This window comes from Sus scrofa, chromosome X, assembly GCF_000003025.6.
Source record: "Sus scrofa isolate TJ Tabasco breed Duroc chromosome X, Sscrofa11.1, whole genome shotgun sequence".
In the NCBI taxonomy this organism is placed as follows: Eukaryota; Metazoa; Chordata; class Mammalia; order Artiodactyla; family Suidae; genus Sus; species Sus scrofa.
The window spans coordinates 34,045,538-34,070,306 of NC_010461.5; the positions used below are offsets into that span (position 1 = coordinate 34,045,538).

The following is a 24,769-nucleotide window of genomic DNA, read 5'->3' on the forward strand; positions in this document are numbered from 1 at the left end:
AGTGCACCTGTGAGTTCACGGTGCAGAATTTGTTGTTTACTCATGTCTCAGCACCCAAAAATAACTGTTTTTTGGTGGGTTTTTGTTTTTTCGCTTTTTAGGGCCGCACCCATCGCACATGGAGGTCCCCGGCTAGGGGTCGAATCGGCGTTACAGCTGCCGGCCTACACCACAGCCATAGCAACTCGGAGTCCGAGCCGCATCTGCAACCTACACCACAGCTCACAGCGAGGCCAGGGATCAAACCCACAACCTCATGGTTCTAGTTGGATTCATTTCCACTGCACCACAATGGGAACTTCCAAATAACTGGTTTGATAGAAGACTGGAATGGTTTACTCAAAGCTCAGTTATAGAATCAGCTGATACTCAGTACTTAGGCTGGAGAGATACCTTACAAGATAGAGTATACGCTTTAAACCAGCAGCCAAAATATGGTGCTGTTGCCCTCCTAGCCAGAACACATGGGTTCAGAGACCAAGATGCACCGCCCCTCCTGTCATGATGCCTCCTGGCTTGCTTGAGTAGTTTTTCCTATATGTCTACATGAGCCTGGGTTCAGTGAGCGTAAGCGCTCCGGTGCCCAGTGTCTTTGCCTTCCTCTGGCCAATCCCAACAAAAATCCACTGGGCAAGAGAGCCCCATTGAAGCAGCTTACGTAGGAAACAGTCATGGTTCTCTTCCATGGCAAGCTGAGAATGCCTCTGAAATATTTGGGCCTCCTCACATCCCTGAACCTACAGGGAGAGAAGAGGCTCAGGTGATTATCAAGAGGAGATGGAGCTGCTCAGGCATCATGGTTACCAGGAGAGCTATGTCTGGAGCTCGGGGATTTATGGAGGCATCTCTCAGTCCTCTGATACGCTGTGCTCCTCGTCGGGGGAAAACTGTGGTAACCCAATAAAAATGGCCACTAAGGAATCAGATCCTTCAGGAACGAAGGCTTGGATCAGTCCTCCAGGTAAAGAACATCAGCTGAAGTGCTGGCAGAGAGTAAGGAGAATTTGAAATGGATCTCAACAGAGAGCTCATGACCAACTGCCCAAGTGAGATTGAAGCACCTTTGTTTTAGCTGAACTATTGTCTTCCACCCTCTTTCTCCTCCTCCTGGCTTCTAGGAAGAGCACTGGTGGTGGCTAAGGTTTTAGGTTACAAGTGGACTTAAGAGAGAACTGATATTCCCCTGCAGTGATACAGTAGCCAGGGGTCAGGAAAGGCTCTGATCATATGTGACAGATAGTAAATAGTTCAGGCTTCCTGAGCCACACTGTCTTTGCGGCCGCTACTCACCTCTGCCATTGCAGAGCAGAAGCAGCCACAACTAATACATTTTAAAAACGTGTATGTCTGTGTTCCAGTAAGACTAATGACAAAAACAGACGGCCAGGAGTTCCTGTCATGTTGTAGCAGGTTAAGAATTGGACCATGCAGATGCAGGTTTGATCCCTGGCCTCGCTCAGTGGGTTAAGGATCTGGTGTTGTCGTGAGCTATGGTGTAGGTCACAGACATGGCTCGGAACTGGCTGTGGTGTAGGCCAGCAGCTGCCTCTCCAATTTGACTCCTAGCATGGGAACTTCCACGGGCCATGGGTGCAGACCTAAAACAAAAACAAAAGCAAAAAGATGGCCAGCCTATTGGCTGTAGTCTGCAGACTTCTGCGGTAGGTATGGGGACCTGAGAAGATGCTGAGGGTGAATGGCTGAACTGTGCTGGGTATTCTCTGTCTGCCCCACCAGAGCCCCTCCCTGCAGGTTTCTCCACTGCTTTGTGCTCTGATCCTTCACATGCTGGTCTTCAGTTGGGTGTGGCCAACTGGAGCCAATAATGGGAGATCAGAGGGCAAGAGGTGTTCAGGGTGTTTACCCCACCCCCACCCCACACTCCCTCCCTGCTGGGCTGAGGCTTGTTAAAGGTTAAAGGCTGTGTTCCGCTGCGAGTTCTCTCTGGGTTCCAGTAATCAGTCCCTCTGCTTGCCCTTCAAGCCTAGGGTAGCAAATGTCCTCTGATGCTGCCAGCTCTCAAGTGCTTCACTGTCCCTTAATAGTTTGTTTCACCATGCTCACCCATTATAAATAATCCTTTCATTATGTCCTCTTCAATTCCCATTAGAATCTGCCATCTGTTTTCCACTAGGACTTAGGCTAAAAAAAAATAAAATGTCATTGATTGTAAGACACTCTCCACTTCAGAGATGTTAAAATGTGTGTGTGGGGGGGAGGGTATCTCGGGATCCATGAACTATGCTAATTGCAATATATTCCTGGTGAATGAATGAATCAATGAGTGATTAGTATTCACCGTGCAGCTCCCCCCAAAGACAGATACAGTGTCGTGGCGTAACGGATCGTGTGCTATTCAGAATGAAGTTCAAAAATCAGAATCAACATTGATTCTTCTCAAGTACTTAGATGCTCTTTCTCCACCTTGAGACAGGTAATCAATGTGAAGGTCATGTCCCTGCCCACGACTCCTAATTGTTACACCAGGGCTAAGACATTAGAATGCTTTTTACTAATCTTGTTTCTCTGAAAATGAGATGATGCCAAAGAGAAGGCTACTGACATGGGTATAGTTTTGTGGGGGTGTGTGTGTTGTGTGTGTGTGTGTGTTTGTGAAGCAGTACAAATCACTCTTGTCTATGACTGTTCCTGAACTGAGTGCAAAGCTTTCTAGAATGGCCCACCAGTCTGGGAACACATCAGGTTCCTCAGTAATTGCAAACTGCCCCATGTGACACTGGCATATATTCTGGCCGAGCCTATTTTAATAGCCATGGGCCTTCTTTCCAGCCTAAGACATAACCTAGTCTAGGCTGCCTGTCTAGAATTTAGAAATTCTTCAGCAAAATTACTGACTCAAACTGCAGAGGCTGTCTGATTACAGAAATCTAGCAATGACTGAGGTTACTCAGGCTAGTGCAAGAGCTGCTGTGCCTTTGGAAAGGTCTGCTGTGTTTCCTTTTTCGAATTCTTAAGTTCCTAATTGTTCCCCTAGAGACAAAGAAATGTGTCTCTCCTCTGGCCCTCCTCTGGGGCGGTGCTACTCAGAGCACTGGTCTGTGATAGAATAAGGAGTTTATGTCAGAATGTAAATCAGCATACTGCCTCCTTTGCTGAGAAAGTTTTGCTTTCAAAAAATATCAGCCAGGAGTTCCTGCTGTGATGCAGCAGTTAAGGATCTAGCATTGTCACTGCAGCAGCTTGGGTCACTGCCGAGGCTCAGGTTTGATCCCTGGCCCAGCGCAGTGGGTTAAGGATCCATTGTTGCTGCAGCTGTGTCTGCAGCTCAGAGCTGATCACCAGCCCAGGAACTTCCATATGCCACAGATGCAGTCAAATATATATATATATATATATAAATATATCAGCAAATTTTATATATATATATATCAGCAAAATTAAATAATGCATTTGTTAACATTTCTGACTTGCATTCCAGGGCCAGCTCTCTGTCTCTTTGTGAACCACTAACAAATGGTCCAAGGACCAGTAGCCAGTAGGAGGACTATAGTCCAAGGAGCATTACTTTAGAGAGCTTGGAACTCAGTCCCGTCACTGGACCATCTTCTGAAACTGCTGCCACTTGTTGGGAAATGAGAGCATTTCTTCCCATCCCAATCTTCCCAAGGAAGAGGTGACTCTTTTCTCCAAGATTAGGCTGAGCAGACATCAGAAACCCACTCAATAGCCCACCCAAGAGTCAAATAGACCTCTAGGTAATTACAAGACACATTGAAGGAGCTCCAGAGAGACGGATTCAGGTTTGATCTATGCTCAGACAGATGACAGCATTTCAGTTTCATGTGAAATCAGTTTGTTAGTCTCAGAGCACTGCTGCCTAAGCACAGCCTCATCCTCTGGGGAGCCTTGTCACTTCTGTTGGGGAAAGAGACAGACCAACAAAAGAAAATTCCATATTGTACACAGAAATTATTTCCCCCAAACTCTGACACAGCCATAGAAAAAATAGGAAAACAAACCTTAAGCTGAGCATCTTGAGAAATGACATCATCATAATAGAAATTTATTTCGGGGTGTGTGTGTGTGTGTGTATCACATCTTCTTTATCCATTCATCTGCCAGTGGACATTTAGGTTGCTTCTACGTCTCGGCTGTTGTAAACAGTACTGCTTTGAACATAGAGGTACGTGTATCTTTTTGAATTAGTTTTCCCTGGTTACATGGCCAGGAATGGGATTGCTAGATCATGTGGTAGGGCTGCACCCACCGCATATGAAAGTTCCCAGGCTAGGGGTCAAATTGGAGCTATAGCTGCCAGCCTAGGCCGCAGCCACAGCAACAAGGGATCCAAGCCACGTCTGCAAGCTACACCACAGCTCATAGCAATGCTGGATCCCTGACCCACTGAGCAAAGCCAGGGATCAAACCCACATCCTCATGGATACTAGTCCAATACTAGTTTCCACTGTGCCACAACAGGAATTCCTGGTAGTTCTACTCTTATTCTTTTAAGGAACACCCATACTGTTCTCCATAGTGGTTGTACTAATTTACATTCCCAGCAACAGTGAAGGAGGGTTCCCTTTTCTCCACATCCTCTCCAGCATTTGTTATTTGTAGCCTTTTTAATGATGGTCATTCTTTTTTTTTTTTCCCCCTCTTTTCTGGGGCCGCACTCATGCCATATGGAGGTTCCCAGGCTAGGGATCCAATTGGAGCTGTAGCTGCCGGCCTATGCCAGAGCCACAGCAATGCCAGATCCGAGCTGTGTCTTCGACCTACACCACAGCTCACGGCAACACCGGATCCTTAACCCACTGAGCAAGGCCAGGGATTGAACCCTCAACCTCATGGTTCCCAGTTGGATTCGTTAACCACTGAGCCACGACGGGAACTCCATGATGGCCATTCTCAGTGGTGTGAGGTGTAGTTTTGATTTGCATTCCTCTAATAATTAGCAATGTTGAGCATCTTTTCATGTGCCTATTGGTCATCTGTGTGTCATCTTTGGAAAAATGTCTATTTAGGTCTTCTGCCCCTTTTTTTTTATTGGGCTGTTAGGGTTTTTGGTTTTTTTTTTTGTATTGAGTTGTATGAGCTATTGGTATTTTTTGTAAATTAAGCCCTTGTCAGTCTCATCATTCGCAGATATTTTCTCCTAGTCCATGGCTTGTCTTTTCATTTTGTTTCTGGTTTTCTTTGCTCTGTGTACACACACACACACACACATACACAATGGAATGCTAATCAGCCATAAAAATGAATGAAGTAATGCCTTGTAGCAACGTTGATGGACCTAGTGATTATCATACTAAGTGAAGTCAAAAAGAGAAAGACATATATAATTAATATGTAGAACCTAAAATATGATACAAATAAACTTATTTACAAAACAGAAACAGACTCACAGACATAGAAAACAAATCTATGGTTACAAAAGGGTAAAGGGGGGTAGGGGAGGGATAAATTAGGATTATGGGAGTAAAAGACATACACTATTCTATATAAGCTAGGTAAACAACAAAGTCCTGCTGTACAGCACAGAGAACTGTTCGTAGCATCCTGTAATAAACCACAATGGAAATGTATTTGAGGCGTTCCCGTTGTGGCTCAGCAGAAACAAATCTGAATAGTATCCTTGAGGACACAAGTTCAGTCTCTGGCCTTGCTCCATGGATTAAGGATCCAGCGTTGCTGTGAGCTGTGGTGTAGGGTGCAGCCAGAGCTCAGATCTGCAGCTACAGCTGCAGCTCCATTTCAACTCCTAGCCTGGGAACCTCCATATGCCAAGGGTGCAGCCCTAGAAACACCAAAAAAAAAAAAAAAAAGAAAAAAGAAAAGTATATGAAAAGGAATATATAAATACATAAAAGAGTATATAAATATGTATAATTGAAGCGCTTTGCTGTGTGCCAGAAACTAACATTGTAAATCAACTATACTTCAAAAAATTTTTAAATAATAATAATAGAAATGCATGTTGCACTGCACATTCACCAGTAAAACTGATTCTGATTAACCAAGTATGATGCCTTGCCTCATGCTTAATGTCTTTCTCCTAAGGAGAAACATGTGCTGTATTTTAAGCGAGTTAAGCATGATTCTAACTTTATAATGCAAACTCTCAACATCAGCCACAGGCAGAGAAACAAAGACTTTGATGTTTTTCTTTTTTTTTTTAGGATATTATTTTAAAAAAATTTTTTAGTATAGTTGATTGACAGTGTCATGTTAATTTCTATTCTACAGAAAAGTGACCTAGTCATACACACACACACACACATATATATATATGTATGTATATATTCACATGCTTTTTCTCATAGTACTATCCATCGTGTTCTGTCAGAAAAGACTGGATATAATTCCCTGTGCTGTACAGCAGGACCTCATTCCTTATCCATTCTAAATATGATAGCTGGCATCTACTAACCCCAATCTCCCAGCCCATCTCACTCCCTCCCCCTGCCCCTCGGCAACTATGAGTCTCTTCATGTTTGTGAGTCTGTTTCTGTTCTGTTGATAGGTTCATTTGTGCCATATTTTAGATTCCACGTATAAGTTACATACTATGGTATTTGTTTTTTTCTTTCTGACTTACTTCACTTAGTATGAAAATCTCTCGTTGCATCCATGTTGCTGCAAATGGCATTATTTCATTATTTTTTATGGCTGAGTAGCACCACATCTTCTTAATCCATTCATCCTTGGTGGACATTTAGGTTGTTTCTATGTCTTGGCTATTGTGAATAGTGCTAATGAACATATGGGTGCAGGTATCTTTTTGAATTACAGTTTGGTCTGGATATATGCCCAGGAGTGGAATTTTGGATCATATGGTAATTCTATTTCTAGTTTTCTGAGGAACCCCCATGCTGTTCTCCATAGTGGTTGTACCAGTTTACATTCCCACCAACAGTGCAGGAGGGTTCCCTTTTCTCCACACCCCCTCCAGCACTTGTTATTTGTGGACTTATGAATGATGGCCATTCTGACCAGTGTGAGGTGGTACCTCATTGTAGTTTTGATTGGCATTTCTCTAATGATTACTGCTATTGAGCATCTTTTCATGTGCCTGCTGGTCATCCATGTGTTTTCTTTGGAGAAATGTCTATTTAAGCCTTCTGCCCATTTCCGATGATTGGGTTTTTTTTGTTGTTGAGTTTTTATATATTTTGGAGATTAAGCCCTTGTCAAATGCATCATCTTCAACTATTTTCTCCCATTCCATAGCTTTTCTTTTCCTTTCTTTCTTTTTTTTTTTTTTTCGGATGGTTTCCTTTGCTGTGCAAAAACTTGTAAGTTTGATTAGGTCTATCAGTGGTAAGTTTGTTTTCTATGTCTGTGAGTCTATATCTGTTTTGTAAATAGATTCATTTGTGTCATTTCTTTTAGAGTCCACATATAAGTGATAGCACATGACAACAAATTGAATATTGTTAAAAAGCAAGTAAAGCTGGAAGGAGAGGAAATCTTTGTGACTTCTTGTGAAGATTAAATGAGATAAAGTGAGTGCGGTGTCTGGGTGCTCAGTGGGCCAAAAGAGTCCATTCATCTCTGCTATTCATTTCTGATTAAATTAGTGAAGGATTAGAGAATTTATTGATAGAAAGATAGCTGCAGACAACAGACACAGATGGGGCAAATTTAAATGGCCCTTTCCCTTGTGCTTTGGGTCTCTACAAGGTACCCTGTCCATTGGTCCTCCCTGAGTTGAGAAAAAAGCCAAATTTTTATTGTGCTTACATGCCTCTCTATTCAAGCTTCTGTCACCATTCCAGAATTACATTCACAATCAGTACCCTTCAGTTTAAGGCAGCCGTTCACGGTGTGTAGTCTGCAGACCCTTGATTGTCCTAAAACCTTTTCAGGGCTGGGGCTGGGTGGGTATGTGAGCGGTCAGCAAGGCCGAAGCTATTTTCCTTACTTCCTTTTTTCACTGTGCTGACTTTTGTTCTGATGGTCCAGGAGCAATGGTGAGTAAAACCGCAGACACTTTTGCACTCTCTTTGCCTAAATACATACACAGTAAAATAGAATAGACTGAAATACTGCTTTTCATTTTTAAAGTCCTGAAGGCGTAAAAATGATCAGTGTCTTTAAATCTTGACCTTGCACATGATTTTAAGATTTTTTTTTTCCGCATGCCAAAGTATGAGGGTTGTCTCAAGGAAAAACACTTGTGCATTGGAGTTGCATGTTGAACTGGCTGCATTTTTCATTATTTTTACAGTAAAGAATGAATGACAGATAAACTCTGGTTATTCAGGCTTGAGGAGTGGGCACACATTTTCTCAAAAATGAACAAAATGAGTCTGTCACTTGGAGGAAAATAACTGACAGTGTTTACGGCCCATGATAAAATTTGAGCTTTGAAGTGAAAATTCGAATTTTGGAAAACTTGTACACACTCTTCTTTGTGATAGCTTGCTAATACTTGGACACGTTTCTGATAGGATTGGGAATCACATAAGCCAAGGTGATTTTTTTTTTTTTTTTTTGTCTTTTTGCCATTTCTTGGGCCGCTCCCACGGCATATGGAGGTTCCCAGGCTAGGGGTCTAATCGGAGCTCTAGCCGCCGGCCTACACCACAGCCACGGCAACGCGGGATCTGAGCCGCTTCTGCAACCTACACCGCAGCTCACGGCAACGTCGGATTCCCAACCCACTGAGCAAGGCCAGGGATCGAACGCGCAACCTCATGGATCCTAGTCAGATTCGTTAACCACTGTGCCACAACAGGAACTCCCCAAGGTGATTTTTTGACATTGTTTGACAAATTTTTTCTACCTTTGGAAGATCTGCCTGACTCAGTGAACCAATATTTTCTTTTTTTTTTTTTTTTTTTTTTTTGGTCTTTTTTTTGTCTTTGTTGTTGTTGCTATTTCTTGGGCCACTCCCGCGGCATATGGAGGTTCCCAGGCTAGGGGTCGAATCGGAGCTGCAGCCACCAGCCTACGCCAGAGCCACAGCAACGCGGGATCCGAGCCACGTCTGCAACCTACACCACAGCTCATGGCAACGCCGGATCGTTAACCCACTGAGCGAGGGCAGGGACCGAACCCGCAACCTCATGGTTCCTAGTCGGATTCGTTAACCACTGCGCCACAACAGGAACTCCCCAATATTTTCTAAATGACCAATTCATAAGTTGCAAAATTGTGTGTGGATGAAAGATCCATTCAAAATGCAAGCTAGGCGAATGGATTTTAATGCAATACAGTATAAAGTTTTCCATATTGACATTAATCCTTTTTTTTTTCAGCCAAACAGCAACATTTTATTTTATTTTATTTTATTGGTTTACAATGTTCTGTCAATTTCTGCTATACAGCAAAGTGTCCCAGTTATAGTTTATATACATTCTGTTTTTCACATTATCCTCCATCATGTTCCATCGCAAGTGCTTATCCATTCCAAATACAGTAGTTTGCATCTACTAACCCCAAACTCCCAGTCCCTCCCACTCCCTCCCCCTTCCCCTTGGCAACCACAAGTCTGTTCTCTATGTCCATGAGTTTGTTTCTTTTCTGTAGATAGGTTCATATGTGCTGTGTGTTAGATTCCACATATGGTATTTGTCTTTCTCTTTCTGACTTACTTCACTCAGTATGAGAGTCTCTAGTTCTATCCATCTTGCTGCAAATAGCATTATTTTGTTCCTTTTTATGACCGAGTAGTATTCCATTGTGTATATGCACCCCATCTTCTTAATCCATTCATCTGTTGTTGGACCTTTAGGTTGTTTCCATGTCTTGGCTATTGTGAATAGTGCTGCAATGAACATAGAGGTGTATGTATCTTTTTGAATGAAAGTTTTGTCCAGGTATATGCCCAGGAATGGGCTTGCTGGATCATATGGCAGTTCTATATTTAGTTTTCTGAGGGACATTAGTCTTTAAGGAACTACCATTTGCTGAGTTTTAATCAAAGAAAAATATCCACAGTTATCTAAATAAGATTATTGAACTATTCCTCTCTTTTCCAAATACAAAATTCTGTGGAGTTCCTGTCATGGCACAGTGGTTAACAAATCCGACTAGGAACCGTGAGGTTGCAGGTTCAATCCCTGGCCTCGCTCAGTGGGTTAGGGAGCTGGTGTTGCCCTGAGCTGTGGTGTGGGTTGCAGACGTGGCTCAGATCTGGCATTGCTGAGGTTGTGGCATAGGCTGGCAGCTGTGGCTCCAATTAGACCTCTAGCCTGGGAACCTCCATATGCCTTGGGTGCAGCCCTAAAAAAGGCAAATATATATATATATATATAATTCTGTGAAATCAGATTTTCTTCTCATAGTTTAATCAAGACATCATTTCTATTGCAGCAGACTGAATGGAAAAGCATATATGAACATCTAGAAATCTGCTTTTATGGCAAACTTTGAAGAGACTTGCAATACTGCAAAATAAAGCCACTCATCTCATTTTTATTAATTTTGCAAAATATATGTTGTTTTTCTTAAAAATGGGTATATTAACAGGAATTTTTTTTCTAAATGAAATATACATTTTTAAAAACTTTGTCTTAATTGAGGTATAACTGACATGTAACATTAAATTAGCTTCAGGTGTAAAACATAATGATTCAGTATTTTATATACTGTGAAAGGATCACCATGATATGTCTAGTTAATATCTGTTACCATATACAGTTAACAAAATTTTTTTCTTCTCATGATGAGGACCCTTAAGATCCACTCTTTGGGAGTTCCCGTCGTGGCTCAGAGGTTAACAAACCTGACTAGTATCCATGAGGATGAGGGTTTGGTCCCTGGCCTTGCTCAGTGGGTTAAGGATCTGGCATTTCTGTGAGCTGTGGTGTAGGTCACAGATGTTGCTCGGCTGTGGCTGCGGCGTAGGCCGGTGGCTTCAGCTCCCATTCGACCCCTAGCCTGGGAACCTCCATATGTCACGGTGAGGCCCTAAAAAGACAAAAAAAAAAAAAAAAAAAAATCCACTGTCTTAGTATTAATAACTTTCAAATGTGAAATACAGTGTTACTAACAATAGTCATCATGCTGTTACCTTTCTTTTTCATGACTTATTCACTAGTTTGTGCTTTTTGACCCCCTTCACCCATTTCATCTACACTCCCCCCACCTCTCTGGTGACCACCAGTCTGTTCTTGAGCTTGGAGTTGGTTGGTTTTTTAAACTTCACATATAAATGAGATCATATGGTATTTCACTTTCTGTGACTTATTTCTCTTAGCATAATGCTCTCAAGATCTATCTACATTGTTGCAAATGCAAGATTTCCTCTTTTTATGGCTGAATAGTATTCCATTGATAGATGTACCACATCTTCTTTATCCATTCATCCATTGATGGACATTAATTTCCATAGCTTAGCATATATAGCTTGATAAATAATGCTGCAATGAACATAGGGATGCATTTTTTTTTCAACTAAGTATTTTCATTTTCTTCAGAAAAGCAACCAGAAATGGAATTGGTGGGTCATATGGTAGTCCTTTTTTAAAATTTTTGAGGAACCTTCATGCTGTTTCCTAGTGGCTGCACCAATTTACATTCCCACCAGAAGGGCACAAGGTTCCATTTTCTCCATTTCCTCCCAACACCTATCTCTTGTTTTTCTGATAATAGCCACTCTGACAGGTATGAGGTGATATTTCTGTGGTTTTGTTTAGCATTTCCCTGATGATTAGTGATGTTGAGCATCTTTTCATGGACCCATTGGCCATCTGCATGTCTTCCTTGGAAAACTAATCTATTCAGATCTTCTACCTATTTTTTCATTGGGTTGACTAGTGTTTTGCTATTGAGCTGTATGATTTCTTAACATATCCTGGATATTAACCTCTTATCAGATAGATGATTTGCAGATATAGTCTCACATTTGATAGGTTGCCTTTTCATTTTGTTGATGGTATCCTTTGCTGTACAGAAGCATTTTAGTTTGATGTATTCCCACCTTTTTCTTTTGTTGCCTTCACTTCTGAAGTTGGATCCAAAAAAATTATTGCTAAAATTGAAGTCAAGGAGCTTAGTGACTATGTTTACTTCTGGGATTTTCAGGTCTTATATTCGTCTTTGATCCATTTTGAATTGATTTTTTTTGTGTAGTGTTTCATTCTTTTACATCTGGTTATCCAGTTTTCCCAACACCACTTAATAGATTGTCCTTTTCCCATTGTACATTCTTGGCTCCTTTGTTGTAAATTTATTGACTGTATATGAATTGATTTATTTCTGGCCTCTGTATTCAGTTCATTTGGTCAATGTGTCAGTTTTTATGCCAACACCATACTGTTTTGATTGTTATAGCTTTTTTGTAATGTAGTTTGAAATCAACAAATGGAATGTGATGCTTCCACAGAGTTCCCATCATGGCTCAGCGGTTAACGAACCCAACTAGCATACATGAGGACGTGGGTTCGATCCCTGGCCTCACTCAGTGGGTTAAGGATCTGGTGTTGCCATGAGCTGTAGTGTAGGTCACAGACGGGGCTCAGATCCCATGTTGCTGTGGCTCTGGTGTAGGCCAGCACCTATAGCTCTGATTCGACCTCTAGCCTAGAAACCTCCATATGCTGTGGGTACGGCCCTAAAGATACAAAAAGACAAAAAAGAGAAAGAAAGAAAATAGAATATGATGCTTGCAGCTTTGCTCCTTTTTCTCAAGATTGCCTTAGCTGCTCAGGGTCTTTTGTGGTTCCTTTTTTTTTTTTTTTTCTTCTTCTTTTTAGGGCTGTATCCACAGCATATCGAGTTTCCCAGGCTAGGGGCCTAATTGGAGCTACAGCTGCCAGCCTACACCACAGCCACAGCAATGCAGGATCCAAGCCGTGTCTGTGACCTACACCATAGCTCACAGCAATGCCAGATCATTAACCCACTGAGCAAGGCCAGGGATCAAACCCACAACCTCATGGTTCCTAGTCACATTCGTTTCTGCTGCACTACAACAGGAACTCCTTGTGGTTCTATATTAATTTTAGAATTATTTGTTCTATTTCTGGTAAAATGCCTTTGAAATTTCAATAGGATTTGCACTGACTCTTATATTGCATTGAGTCATATGGACAATTTAACAATATTAATTCTCCCAATCTGTGTGTACAGAACATCTTTCCATTTATTTGCGTCTTCAGTTTCCTTCATTATTGTCTTATGGTTTTCAGTATATAGGTCTTTCACCTCCTTGGATAAATTTATTCCTAGATACTTTATTCTTTTTGATGTGATTGTAAATAGGATTGTTTTCTTCTCAGTTTTAATTTTTAACATTGTAAATATTGGTAGATGTAACCTACATAAACAAACATGCTTTGGAATTCTCTAAAGATTTGAATACTGCTAGTTCAAAGGAATGTTTACATACATAGGCTAGCCTCATTTTCTTTCTTGCAGACAATTAAATTACTAGTTCATCAGCTTGATATTATGGAAGTTTGGTTTTAGCCTTTGAGAGCAGATCTCTTTTGCTTTATCTTAGTGCAGAAGCTTAGCCTTTCTTTACTTCCAGGTTTTTAGGAGCCCAGTTTGTTCACTGAGCCTCTTTAACTTGACTCAGTCTCTGGCACTGATCAGCTACTGAGATCTCTGTTCAGCCCTTTTTCCTTCAAGTGTTGTTTTTCACCAGGACTCCTCGGAGCTTTGCTCTGCACAGACACAGCTCAGGGGTCAGTTAAGGATTTGAGATGAATTTATATGCAGATTTGGAGCCTCCTTCCTTGTGGCTTTCTTCCTTCTTATGTCTCTTCCTCAATTCCTAGCCTCTCTAGCCACTATCTGTCTCCTGAATCCTCAGCCCAGGAAGACTTCAGCCTTCTGCTTGAGTTCCATGTCCAATGCACCATGCAGATGCAAGAGGAAAAGGCAACTAAATGTGGATTGCATCCAGTGTGCTTCCATTCTTTCAGGGTCATACTTTCTCCAGTCTTTGCCTGCTTTTCCTTGAATTACAGTGAGTTCAGGAAGCTGTTTGTTTGTTTCTTTTTTTTTTTCCAGATTTATAATTATCAGCAGGAGAGTTAGTATGGTATCAGCTACTCTACTGTTAAATGAAGTGGAATTACTGTATTTTCTCATATTCAAACCAAGATCAGCAAGGCTCTGTCTTCATCTGTGGGGAGACAACAGAGTTAAAAAAAATTGAAAACTATGTCTTCCTTCAGCTGTGCAGTGTTCTAGAAACTCTATTTTCCCACAATCCACATACCGATTCTAATTTAATATCATCTTATCTATGTGCTTCTGATGTTGGGCTAACATCATTTTCTCACAGTCTACCCCTTCATCCTTAGTAGATGGGCATCTGTCCAACATCCTTGGCTCACATTTGCATGTTGTGAATACTTCACATCATTATACACATCTTTTAAAAACATGTTTTCTGGGTTTTGACCATTTTACATCATTGTGGCTTTATGGTCCCCAGTTGACCTTAATCATTATCATATTTTTGTGTTCACATTGTAAGCAGTTGGCCTTTATTAGCTTTTTCTTCGGGCTAACTTATTTATTCCTTCATCTTTTTACTCTTTTTTTATTAATGTATAACTTACCTACAATAAAATGCACCTCTTTAGAGTGTACAGTTGGATGTGTTTTGAAAAATGTATACAGCCATGTAACTCACATCCCTATCAAGATAGAACGTGTCTCACACCCCGTGATGTTTCCCTTATGCTTCATTCCAATCACTTTCTCCTCTGATGGGTGAGGCCACTGTTGTGCTGATTTCTGTCACTGCAGACTAGTTTTGTCTTTTTGCAAATTTCATGTAAAGGGAATTATACAGTGCGTACTCATTTGGGACAAGCTTCTTTCATTCAATATGATTTTGAATTTTATCTATAGGTCGCACATATCAGTGGATTGTTCATTTTTATCGCTTGAGTAGTATTCTCTCTGGCCAGTTTTTACATTCTCTTGGGCCATTTATAGTGGGGGTTATTATGAATAAAGCTTTAAGCCTTTTCGTGTATGTGTGTTTTCTGTTCTCTTAAATAAATACCTAAGCATGGAATTGTTGAGTCTTAGGGAAATTGTATGTTTCACTTTATAAGAAACTACCAGTTTTCCAAAGTACTTTTACCACTTCACACTCTTATCAGCAGTGTATGAGCGTTACAATTGCTCTACCTCCTGTCAGCACTTAGTATTATTCATCTAATACTAGTCAATTTTAATTTTAACCACTCCAAGTTATTATATTGTGGTTTTCATTTTTCATTTTCTTGATGACTAAAGATATTAAATGTCTTTTCATGTGCTTATTGGCCATTCATGTCCTTTTTTTGAACTGTCTGATTGAATCTTTTGCCAATATTTTTGTTATCTATATTTTATTATTGATTCGCAGGAGCTCCTTATGTTCGCTTTCAAAAAAATATTACCTCAGTTACCTCTGAAGTCATTCTTACCTTCTGACAACAAAATGTCTCAGGTTCTCTTTTGAGTTTTCCTGCCCCACATGGGGAACCAACTACACTTGGCCCTTGACCAGCATGGATTTGAACTGTGTAGGCCCACTTATACATGAACTATTTTTGGTTTAATCCATGGATGCAGAAGCACAGATACAGAGGGCCCACTTTAAAGTTATATGCAGATTTTCACCTGTGTGGTGGGTCAGCTCCCCTAACCCTATGTTGTTTGAGGGTCAACTGTACTCTCCAGGGAGTGTTGTCACCTTCTTGTGGAACTTGTGATGATTGCTGAGTCACCTCTCTTGGACCCCGAGACAGAGAGAGCCAGACCCAGCCCAAACCATAGGGTCAGTTCTGGCCACGTTGGGGGCTGGACCTGTCTCTTCCTGCCTTGGAGTCTAGGACAGGTTACTCAGAAATCACCACGAGAGTCAGTTTTGGTACCAAAACACTATACTTTAAAATGGGAACTTCAAAGCCTGTCAAGTTCCTCCATGCTTATTTCTATAATCCTTTGATTGTAAGCATGAGATGTCTTGCCAACCTTCTCATTAGTCTTCTGTTGTCCTGTCATTTTCATACTGCTCCGGGTGTGTCCCAGCTGAACTCTCTTCCAGACTTTTCTGTGATGCCTTCTGGACCACACACACACACACACACAGACACACACACACACACACACTTCACAATAAATTAAGCTTCCTATATCTTTGCTTTTTTTTTTTTTTCAGGAGAAATCCTAAAGTAAATTTGACTTTCTCCTGTGTCAGTTTTCATAGAGGATATTGTTCTTTCTTCCATATGCCAATATTTCTTGGTTGAAAGGTACAGTCAGTATCTTCCCAATTCTCCACTGCCCTTTCCGGTTGATCATTCTTTTCTTCCCTAACCTAAGCAAGAGACTTTCTCTGAGATTCCTGCCACCTATCATATGATTTTCCATCACCCTCTCCTTTCAGCCACCTATCTACATTCAGTTGTCTTCTCCATACATACATACGCATGTATATATGTATGCCTTTGGAACTTGAATCTCATTTATCTTCTCTGCCTTAACTCTTGCCATGACAGCCCATTCAACTCTCTAACATCTCAGTTTCCATGATGTTTCCTCCTCCATTCTCTGGCTGTCACCTCCTATTTGCTAAATGCCGCCTACCTTTTTTTCTTTTTGGCCACACCATGGCATGTGAAGTTCTTGGGAGAGGGATCAGACCCGTACCACAACAGTGACAAAGCTGGATCCTTAACCCTCTGAGCCACAAGGAAACTCCCAAATGTCTCTTATCTTTATACTAATTATACTCAGTCTTCAACCATCTGGAGATCACTCATCCTTCCCTATATTCTTTTACTGTATTAGCCCCATTACTGTCCTTATTTCTTTTCAGACTAATCCTGTACCTCATTAGATCATCACTTTTTCTTAGCCCGACAATCAACTCCCTCACCCTTGTCCTGCTACCACACCTTTAGAGTAACCCCCACACACACCCCTTCCTCTCCTCCAGTATTCTTTCTCTCTTTCTCCACCTGGATGATTAAGCATTGCTGAAGCAAAATGGTCACTTGTGCTGATTGGTTTCATAATGGCTTATGAGGTATTTCTCTAAGAGGGACTTGAATATTTCCATTAACTATAGAATCAGAAAGAGGAAAAGTAAAAAAAAGAAAAAAAAAAAGCCAGTGTTTCGGGAAAACTGTACCTGGTCACTTGTGATGAAACATGATGGAGGATAATGTGAGAAAAAGACTACATACATATGTATGCCTGGGTCACTTTGCTGTACAGTAGAAATTGACAGAACATTGTAAACCCACCACAATGGAAAAAATTAAAATCATTTAAAAATTTTTTAAAAAAAGAAAGAAAGAAAAACCCACTGTTTGAAGACTACCACTTTTTATTTTGCTGTCTGTATCATTCAAGATCTACTTTCTTTTTTTTTTTTTTTTTTTTTTGTCTTTTTAGGGCCAAACCCATGGCATATGGAGGTTCCCGGGCTAGGGGTTGAATTGAAGCTGCAGCTACTGACCTGCACCACAGCCACAGTAATGCGGGATCCGAGCCATGTCTGCAGCCTACACCACAGCTCATGGCAATGCCAGATCCTTAACCTACTGAGCGGGGCCAGGGATCAAACCTTTAATCTCATGGTTCTTGGTTGGATTCATTTCTGCTGCGCCACGACGGGAACTCCAAGATCTAATTTCTGAAGATAGAAACTACTATAGCTAGAATAAACAGAAAGGATTTCCTTCTTCTCTAAAGGTACAGAGCTGAAGAAAGAGACTTTATGCTGAACTCCAAGAACAATTCAACTACCAGGGAGCTGCCAAGATGCTGTAAAATCAGGAATTTGCCTACCAAATTGAGGAATTACCATTATATCTGCTTGTTTTAGAACCACTCCATTCTTGCACCATTAAGAAGCCATGATCCCAGTTAAGAAGGTGCCATTGGTTACTGACAAAGAAACACACTGCCTTAGCCATAATCTCCAGTAATATGCATGCACTCCATTTTCCTTCTCTTTCCACACATCAAGTTAGTTTCAAAACCAAGTCACACTTGAGTGCATCTGACTGATGGAATCTTTTTTTGTTGTTGTTGTTTTGTTTTCTTAGAGCCACACCCATGGCATATGGAAGTTCCCAGACTAGGGGTTGAGTCAGAGCTGCAGCTGCCAGCCTACACCACAGCCACATGGAATCTGAGCCACATCTGAGACCTACACCACAGCTCACAGCAACACCAAGGGATCAAACCCACATCTTCATGGACTAGTTGGGTTCATTACTGCTGAGCCACAACAGGAACTCCTGACTGATGGAATCTTAATCACTTCCCAAACTGTAGCTACAGGGGAATCTGGGGGATATAGTTTGTATGTCTTTCATCACCTGCATGCTCAAATACATGTTGAGCAAACCTATCTACATTATCGACCACATTATCGATCCTAAAGATCACTGAATGATTCTCCAATAGCAAAGATTTTAGATGCTCTGGAAGCCAGCCTTTAAATTGCACCCCTCCCACAGTCATCCTCCCCTCTTGGTATCCATGCCCTTGTATCCTCTCCTCCCTCACTGAATAGAGCTGACCTATGTGATCAGTAGGATTCTGTGGAAGTAATTCATGTCTTCTAAGGCTAGGTCATAAACAATACTGTCATTTCCACTCCATTTTCTCTTGGATCACATCGCCTGGAAGAAGCCAACCACTACGTTATGAGAACACTCATGCAACTGAGTGGAGAGGCCCGTGTGGGGAATAACAGAGGCCTCCTCCAACAACCAGTATTGACTTGGCATCATGTGAGTGAGCCGCCATGGAAATGGGTCCTTCAGCCCCAGTCAAGCCTTAAGATGACTGCAGCAGCCCTAGACAACATCTGACAGCAACCTCATGAGAGACGACAAGCCAGGTTTGTCTGTCTAAGCTGCTCGCAAGTCCATGACCCACAGACGCTAAGATGTAATTAAATGTTTATTGTTACTTTAAGTCACAAAGCTTTGGGGTAATTTTTAATGCATGAATAGATGCGTAAAATAGTTGCCAGAATGTTGGACATTAATCTTTAATGTGCTTTGGATGATCTCATTGCCTTTGTAAATTCTCCACTCCATTCATCTAAGCTCAAGTGCAAGAGCAGAGGGTTTGTAGAGGTAAAATCTGCAATTGTTTGGAAATGGCCTGGACTCTTCCGCCTTCTGGCTCAGCCGTCACTATCCTGATAGTCAAGCAGTTCCTCTTAGACAACTATATGTGGAGAAAACAACTACCTGAAGGCACTGAAGAGTGACCAAAAAGCAGGCAGATACTGCAAGAGACTGGGTACCACTTGGAAGAGGGCATGTCCGCTGGGTAAGTCATCAGTGTTCTCTGGGTTTTGTGTGAGGGCAGGTTGCTGTATGTACTGTGCTGGGGTTGGGGAGGAACTTAGATGAAGACAGACTTACTGGCTTAATGAAGCAGAGGAGAGGGTAGGAATGACCATAGCATTTGAAAAGTCAGAAGGGAAATCTCAGAAAGGAGATAGAGTTGGGGAGCAGAGAACAGATTCTGTATATAAACTACTTCTTCGTTCTACCACTCATGTGCACCCTGGAAGTGAGGGGCAGGTTCCAAATAGCCCAGAGACATTTGAAAGAACTGAACTGAGGAGTTCTCTTATGGTTCAGTGGGTTAAGGATCCAGCGTTATCACTGCTGTGGCTGTGGTGCGGGTTCGATCCCTGGCCTGGGAACTTCTGAATGCCAAGTGTGCCGCCAGATAGATAGATAGATAGGTAGATGGAGAAGATAGATAGGTAGATTGGTTCTAGCTGTTGTCTACCAAAGCAGTTTGAGTTCATTTAATTTAATTGCCTGCTCCTTCATCACACACACACACACAAGCATGCACAGGCACATGCAAAAGTACTGCTCTACCAAGCAGTATGACCAAGCAGAACTGAGGATTGTTTGTTTTTATGGGGCCCAAAAGGCATATAGAAAATTTCTATAAGATTTGCAGTGAGAAACTAATTCTCTAGGAAAGAGCCTGTTAATTAATCTGAGGAAACAGCCCCAAGTTTTGGTGTAGAGTGTGTATATATATGAATAATATATGAATATTTTTTCCCTTTTTTTGGCCACCCTGTGGCATATGGAGTTCCTGCGGCAGGGATCAGATCTGAGCCACAGTTGCAACGTACAAAGCTGTGGCAACACCAGATCCTTTAACCCACTGTGCCAGGCCAGGGATTGAACCTGAGTCCGAATGCTCCAGAGATGCTGCCAATCCCATTGCACTACAGCAAGAATTCCTAAATAAACTTGTCATATAGCATTGTGCGGATTTAAAGTGGACAACATGTTACTAGGATATATTTATATATTATGATTACCATTACAACGATATTTATCACTTTACATGATTATAGTACATATTGTCTATATTTGTTATACTGTGAATTAGATGTCTATGGCTTAGTTTCTGTATATAAGGGATATCACGTAGTACTTGTCTTTGTTTCATCTTGCTTAGCTTAATGTACTCTAGGTCTATCCATGGTGTCATAAATAGCAAGGTATCTTCCTTTCTTATGGCTGAATAATATTCCATTAAGCATATATGCCATATCTTTTTTTATGTTCATCCATTGATGGGCTTTTGGGTTATCTTCATGTCTTGGCTATGTTAATAATGCTGTAATAAACATGGAGGTGCATATATTATTTCAAAATCCTGTTTTCACTTCCTTCGTGTATATACCCAGAATGGGAATTACTGAATTATATGGAAGATCTATTTTTAATTTTTTGAGAAACCTCCATTTTCTCTTCCATAGTGGTTGATCTAATTTACATTCTTTTTTTTTTTTTTTTCGTCTTTTTAGGGCTGCACCTGCAGCATATGGAGGTTCCCAGACTAGGTGTCGAATCAGAGCTGTAGCCACTGGCCTACACCACAGCTCACAGCAACACCAGATCCTTAACCCACTGAGTGAGGCCAGGGATCGAACCCGTGTCCTCATGGATACTAGTCAAATTCGTTTCTGCTGAGCCATGACAAGAACTCCTACATTCTCATCAACAGTGTACTAGTGTTCTCTTTCACCACACCCTCTCCAGCACCTGTTGTCTCTGTCTTCTTCTTTTTTTTTTAATTTCTTGACTGTATTTTAAGTTGACTGGTTGGAATCTATTTTTTTGTAAGTTTTTTTTTATTACTCAAATGAATTTATCACATCTGTAGTTGTATAATGATCATAACAATCTGATTGTCTTCTTGAGGATAGTCATTCTAACAGATTTGAGATAGCTCTTTGTGGTTTTGATCTGCATTTCCATGATGAATAGTAATATTGAGCATTTTTCAGGTACCTGTTGGCCATTTTGATGTCCTCTTTGGGAAAAAAAATCTATTCAGATCTTCTGCCCATTTTTAATTGGATTGTCTGGGTTTTGGTTTTTTTTTTTTTTTTGGTGTTGAGTTAAATTAGTTCTTTGTGTATTTTGGAGATTAACCCAATATCAGCTGTATGATTTGCAAATATTTTCTCACATTCAATAAATTGCTTTTTCATTTTGTTGATGATTTCCTTTGCTGTGAAAAAAGTTTTTGAGTTTGATGATTCTTTTTATTTTATTGTTTATGCTTTGGGCACCATGTCCAAAAAAATCATCACCAAGTCCAATATCAAGGAGCATGGAGTTCCCGTCATGGCGCAGCAGAAACGAATCCGACTAGGAACCATGAGGTTTCGGGTTCCATCCCTGGCCTCGCTCAGTGGGTTAAGGATCCAACGTTGTGGTGAGCTGTGGTGTAGGTCGCAGACATGGCTCAGATCTGGCATTGCTGTGGCTGTGGTGCCGGCCGGCGGCTATAGCTCCAATTCGACCCCTAGCCTGGGAACCTCCATATGCCACAGGTGTGGCCCTAAAAGGACAAAAAGACAAAAACAAACAAAAAGAACAATATCAAGGAGCTTCTCCCCTACATTTTCTTCTAGGAGTTTCATGGTATCAAGTTTTATATTTAAGTCTTTGATCCTTTTTAAGTTAGTTTTTATAAGTGGTATAAGATAGGAGTCCAATTTTCATTTTTCTGCATGTTTCTCCAGTTTTCCCAGCAACATTTTTTAGGATGCTGTACTTTCCCCAGTGGGTCTTCTTGTCTCCCTTATTGAATATTAGCTGACTGTATATGCTGGAATTTCTTTCTGGGTTTCTGTTCTGTTCCATTGATCTATGTGTCTATTTTTGTGCCACTGCCCAACAGTTTTTTTTTTTAATTTATTTAATATGGCTTTGTAGTATAGTTTGAAATTGGGAAGTGTGATACCTCTAGCTTTGTTCTTTTTTCCGGTATTGCTTTGGCTATTTGGGGATCTTCATGGTTCCACACCAATTTTAGGATTGTTTATTCTATTTCTGTGAAAAATGTCTGTGGTATTTTCATGTGGATTACACTGAATCTATAGATGGTTCTGGGTAGTATGGAGAGTTGAAGAATATTAATTCTTCCAGTCCGCTGAACACAGGATATCTTTCCATTTGTTGGTGTCTGCCTCAGTTTCTTTCAGCAGAGTCTTATAGTTTTCATATTACAGAACTTTAACTTCTTTGGTTAAATTTATTCCTAAGTAGTTTATTGTATTTCATGTTATTGTGAATGAGATAGTTTTATTTCAGATGCTGCTTCATTCGTGTAAAGGAACACAATTTATTTCTGTATGTTGATTTTGTATCCTGCAACTTTACTGAAATTGTTATTTTTAACAGATTTTTTGATCGACTCCTTGGGATTTTTCTATATATAAGATCATATCAACAGCAAATAGTGACACTTACTTCTTCCTTTCTGATTTGGATGCCTTTTATTTCTTCATCTTGCCTAATTGCTCTAGCTAGGACCTCCACTAATATGTTGAATAGAAGTGGCATCCTTGTCTTGTTTCTAATCTTAGAGGAAAAGCTTTCCATTTTTCTCCATGGAATATAATTTTTTTGCTTATGAATCTTTTTTTTTTTTTTTTGGCTATGAATCTTTTTTAACTGAAATATCTCCAGAGCCATTCTGGCTCCACAGTCCACTATGAGTAAGCCAGTGAAAATACGTTATTAGGACAGGATTTCTTTTTTCTTTACTAGATGTTATTTTAGAGAGGCCTTTTTTCCTTCTTTTTCAGCAAAACAGCTTCTATGTTTTTATTGGACCACTTTAGATTGACTCTTCCACACAGTGGGACTGTTGTATATGGCCTTTATTATGTTGATGTATGTTCCTTCTATACCCAGTCTGTTATCATGAATGGATGTTGTATTTTGCCAAATGCTTTTTCTTCATCTATTGAGAAGATCATGTGATTTATATCTTCCATTTTATTGATGTGATATATTACATTTATTGATTTGCATATGTTGAACCATCCTTGCATCCCACTTCATCTCAGTATATCACCCTTTTAATGTGTTCTGGAATTCAGTTTGATAATATTTTGTTGAGAATTTTTGCATCTGTGTCCATCAGGCATTTTAATCTATAGTTTTCTTGCAATGTCCTTATCTAGTTTTGGTATTAAGTTAATGCTGCTTTTGTAGAACAACTCTGTGTTCACTCTTCAACATTGAGGACAAGGTTGAGGAGGATAGATGGTAATTCTTGAAATATTTGGTTCAATTCACCACTGAAGCTATGTTTTCCTGGAATTTTCTCTTTGGGGAATCTTTTGGTTACTGAATTAATCTCTTATTATTGGACTTCTCAGAATTTCTATTTCTTCCTGATTTAGTCTTGGTAGGTTGTATATTTCTAAAAATGTTTCCATTTATTCTAGGTTATATAATTTTTTGGCACGTAATTATTCACAGTGATCTCTTATGATTGTATATATTTCTGTGGTATCATTTGCAATATCTCCCTTTTCTAATTTTATTTCAGTTTTATCTCTTTTTTCATAGTTAAGTCCAGCTAAAGTTTTATTAATCTTTTTGAAGAACCAGTTTTGTTGATCCTCTCTTTTGTTTTTCTGGTCTCTATTTCATTTATTTCCATTCTGATATTTCTTATTTCCTTCCTTCTGCTAACCTTGGGCTTAATTTGTTTTTTTTTCTAGTTCCTGGAGGCATAAAGTTAGGCTGTTTTGAGATCTTTCTATTTTCTTAATACAGTCATCTCTCTGTATCCGTGGTTTCTGCATCTGGAGATTTAACCAATCATGAATCAAAAATAACTTGGAAAATTCCAGAAAGTTATAAAAAGCAGAACTTGAGTTTTCTTCGTGCTAGGAGCAATTTGCATAGTAATTTATATTGTATTAACAAATATTTATGTACCATTTACATGGTATTAGGTATCATAGGTAATATAGGTTTAACTTAAAGTATATGAGAGGATATGAAGAGGTCATATGCAAATACTATGACACTTTATATAAGGGACTTGAGCATCCATGGATTTGGGTATCCAAGTGGGATACTGGAACCAAGGGATGAGTGCGTAAGCATTTGTTGCTATAAAATTTCCTCTCAGAAGCACTTTTGCTGCATCTCACAAGGGATGAATGTGTAAGCATTTGTTGCTGTGAAATTTCCTCTCAAACACTTTTGCTACATCTCACAGGATTTGATATGTTGTATTTCCATTTTCAGTTGTTTCAACATAATTATTTCTTTTCTGATTTCTTTCACTCATTGGTTGTTTAGAGGTGTGGTGTTTACTTTCAACATCTCTTCACTTTTCTCTTGTTGATTTCTAGTTTCATGCCATTATAGTTGGAAAAGATATTTGGTATGACTTCAGTCTTCTTAAATTTGCTAAGATTTGTTTTGTGTCTTACGTGATGAATCCTGTAGAAGGTTCCACATGTACCTGAATAGAATGAGTAGTCTGCTCTTTCTGGATAGAATATTCTGTATAT

General features: G+C 40.2%; 1 protein-coding gene across 2 annotated transcripts in view; it reads left to right on the top strand.

Annotated features, from left to right (window-relative positions):
* SYTL5 (synaptotagmin like 5) overlaps positions 1-20,590 on the top strand; it is a 267,832-nt gene extending 247,242 nt beyond the window's left edge. For both annotated transcript variants that reach the window (XM_021079658.1, XM_021079661.1), the window contains one exon: positions 17,629-20,590. The gene's annotated coding sequence lies outside the window, so the exon portion shown is untranslated. The remainder of the gene's footprint in view (positions 1-17,628) is intronic.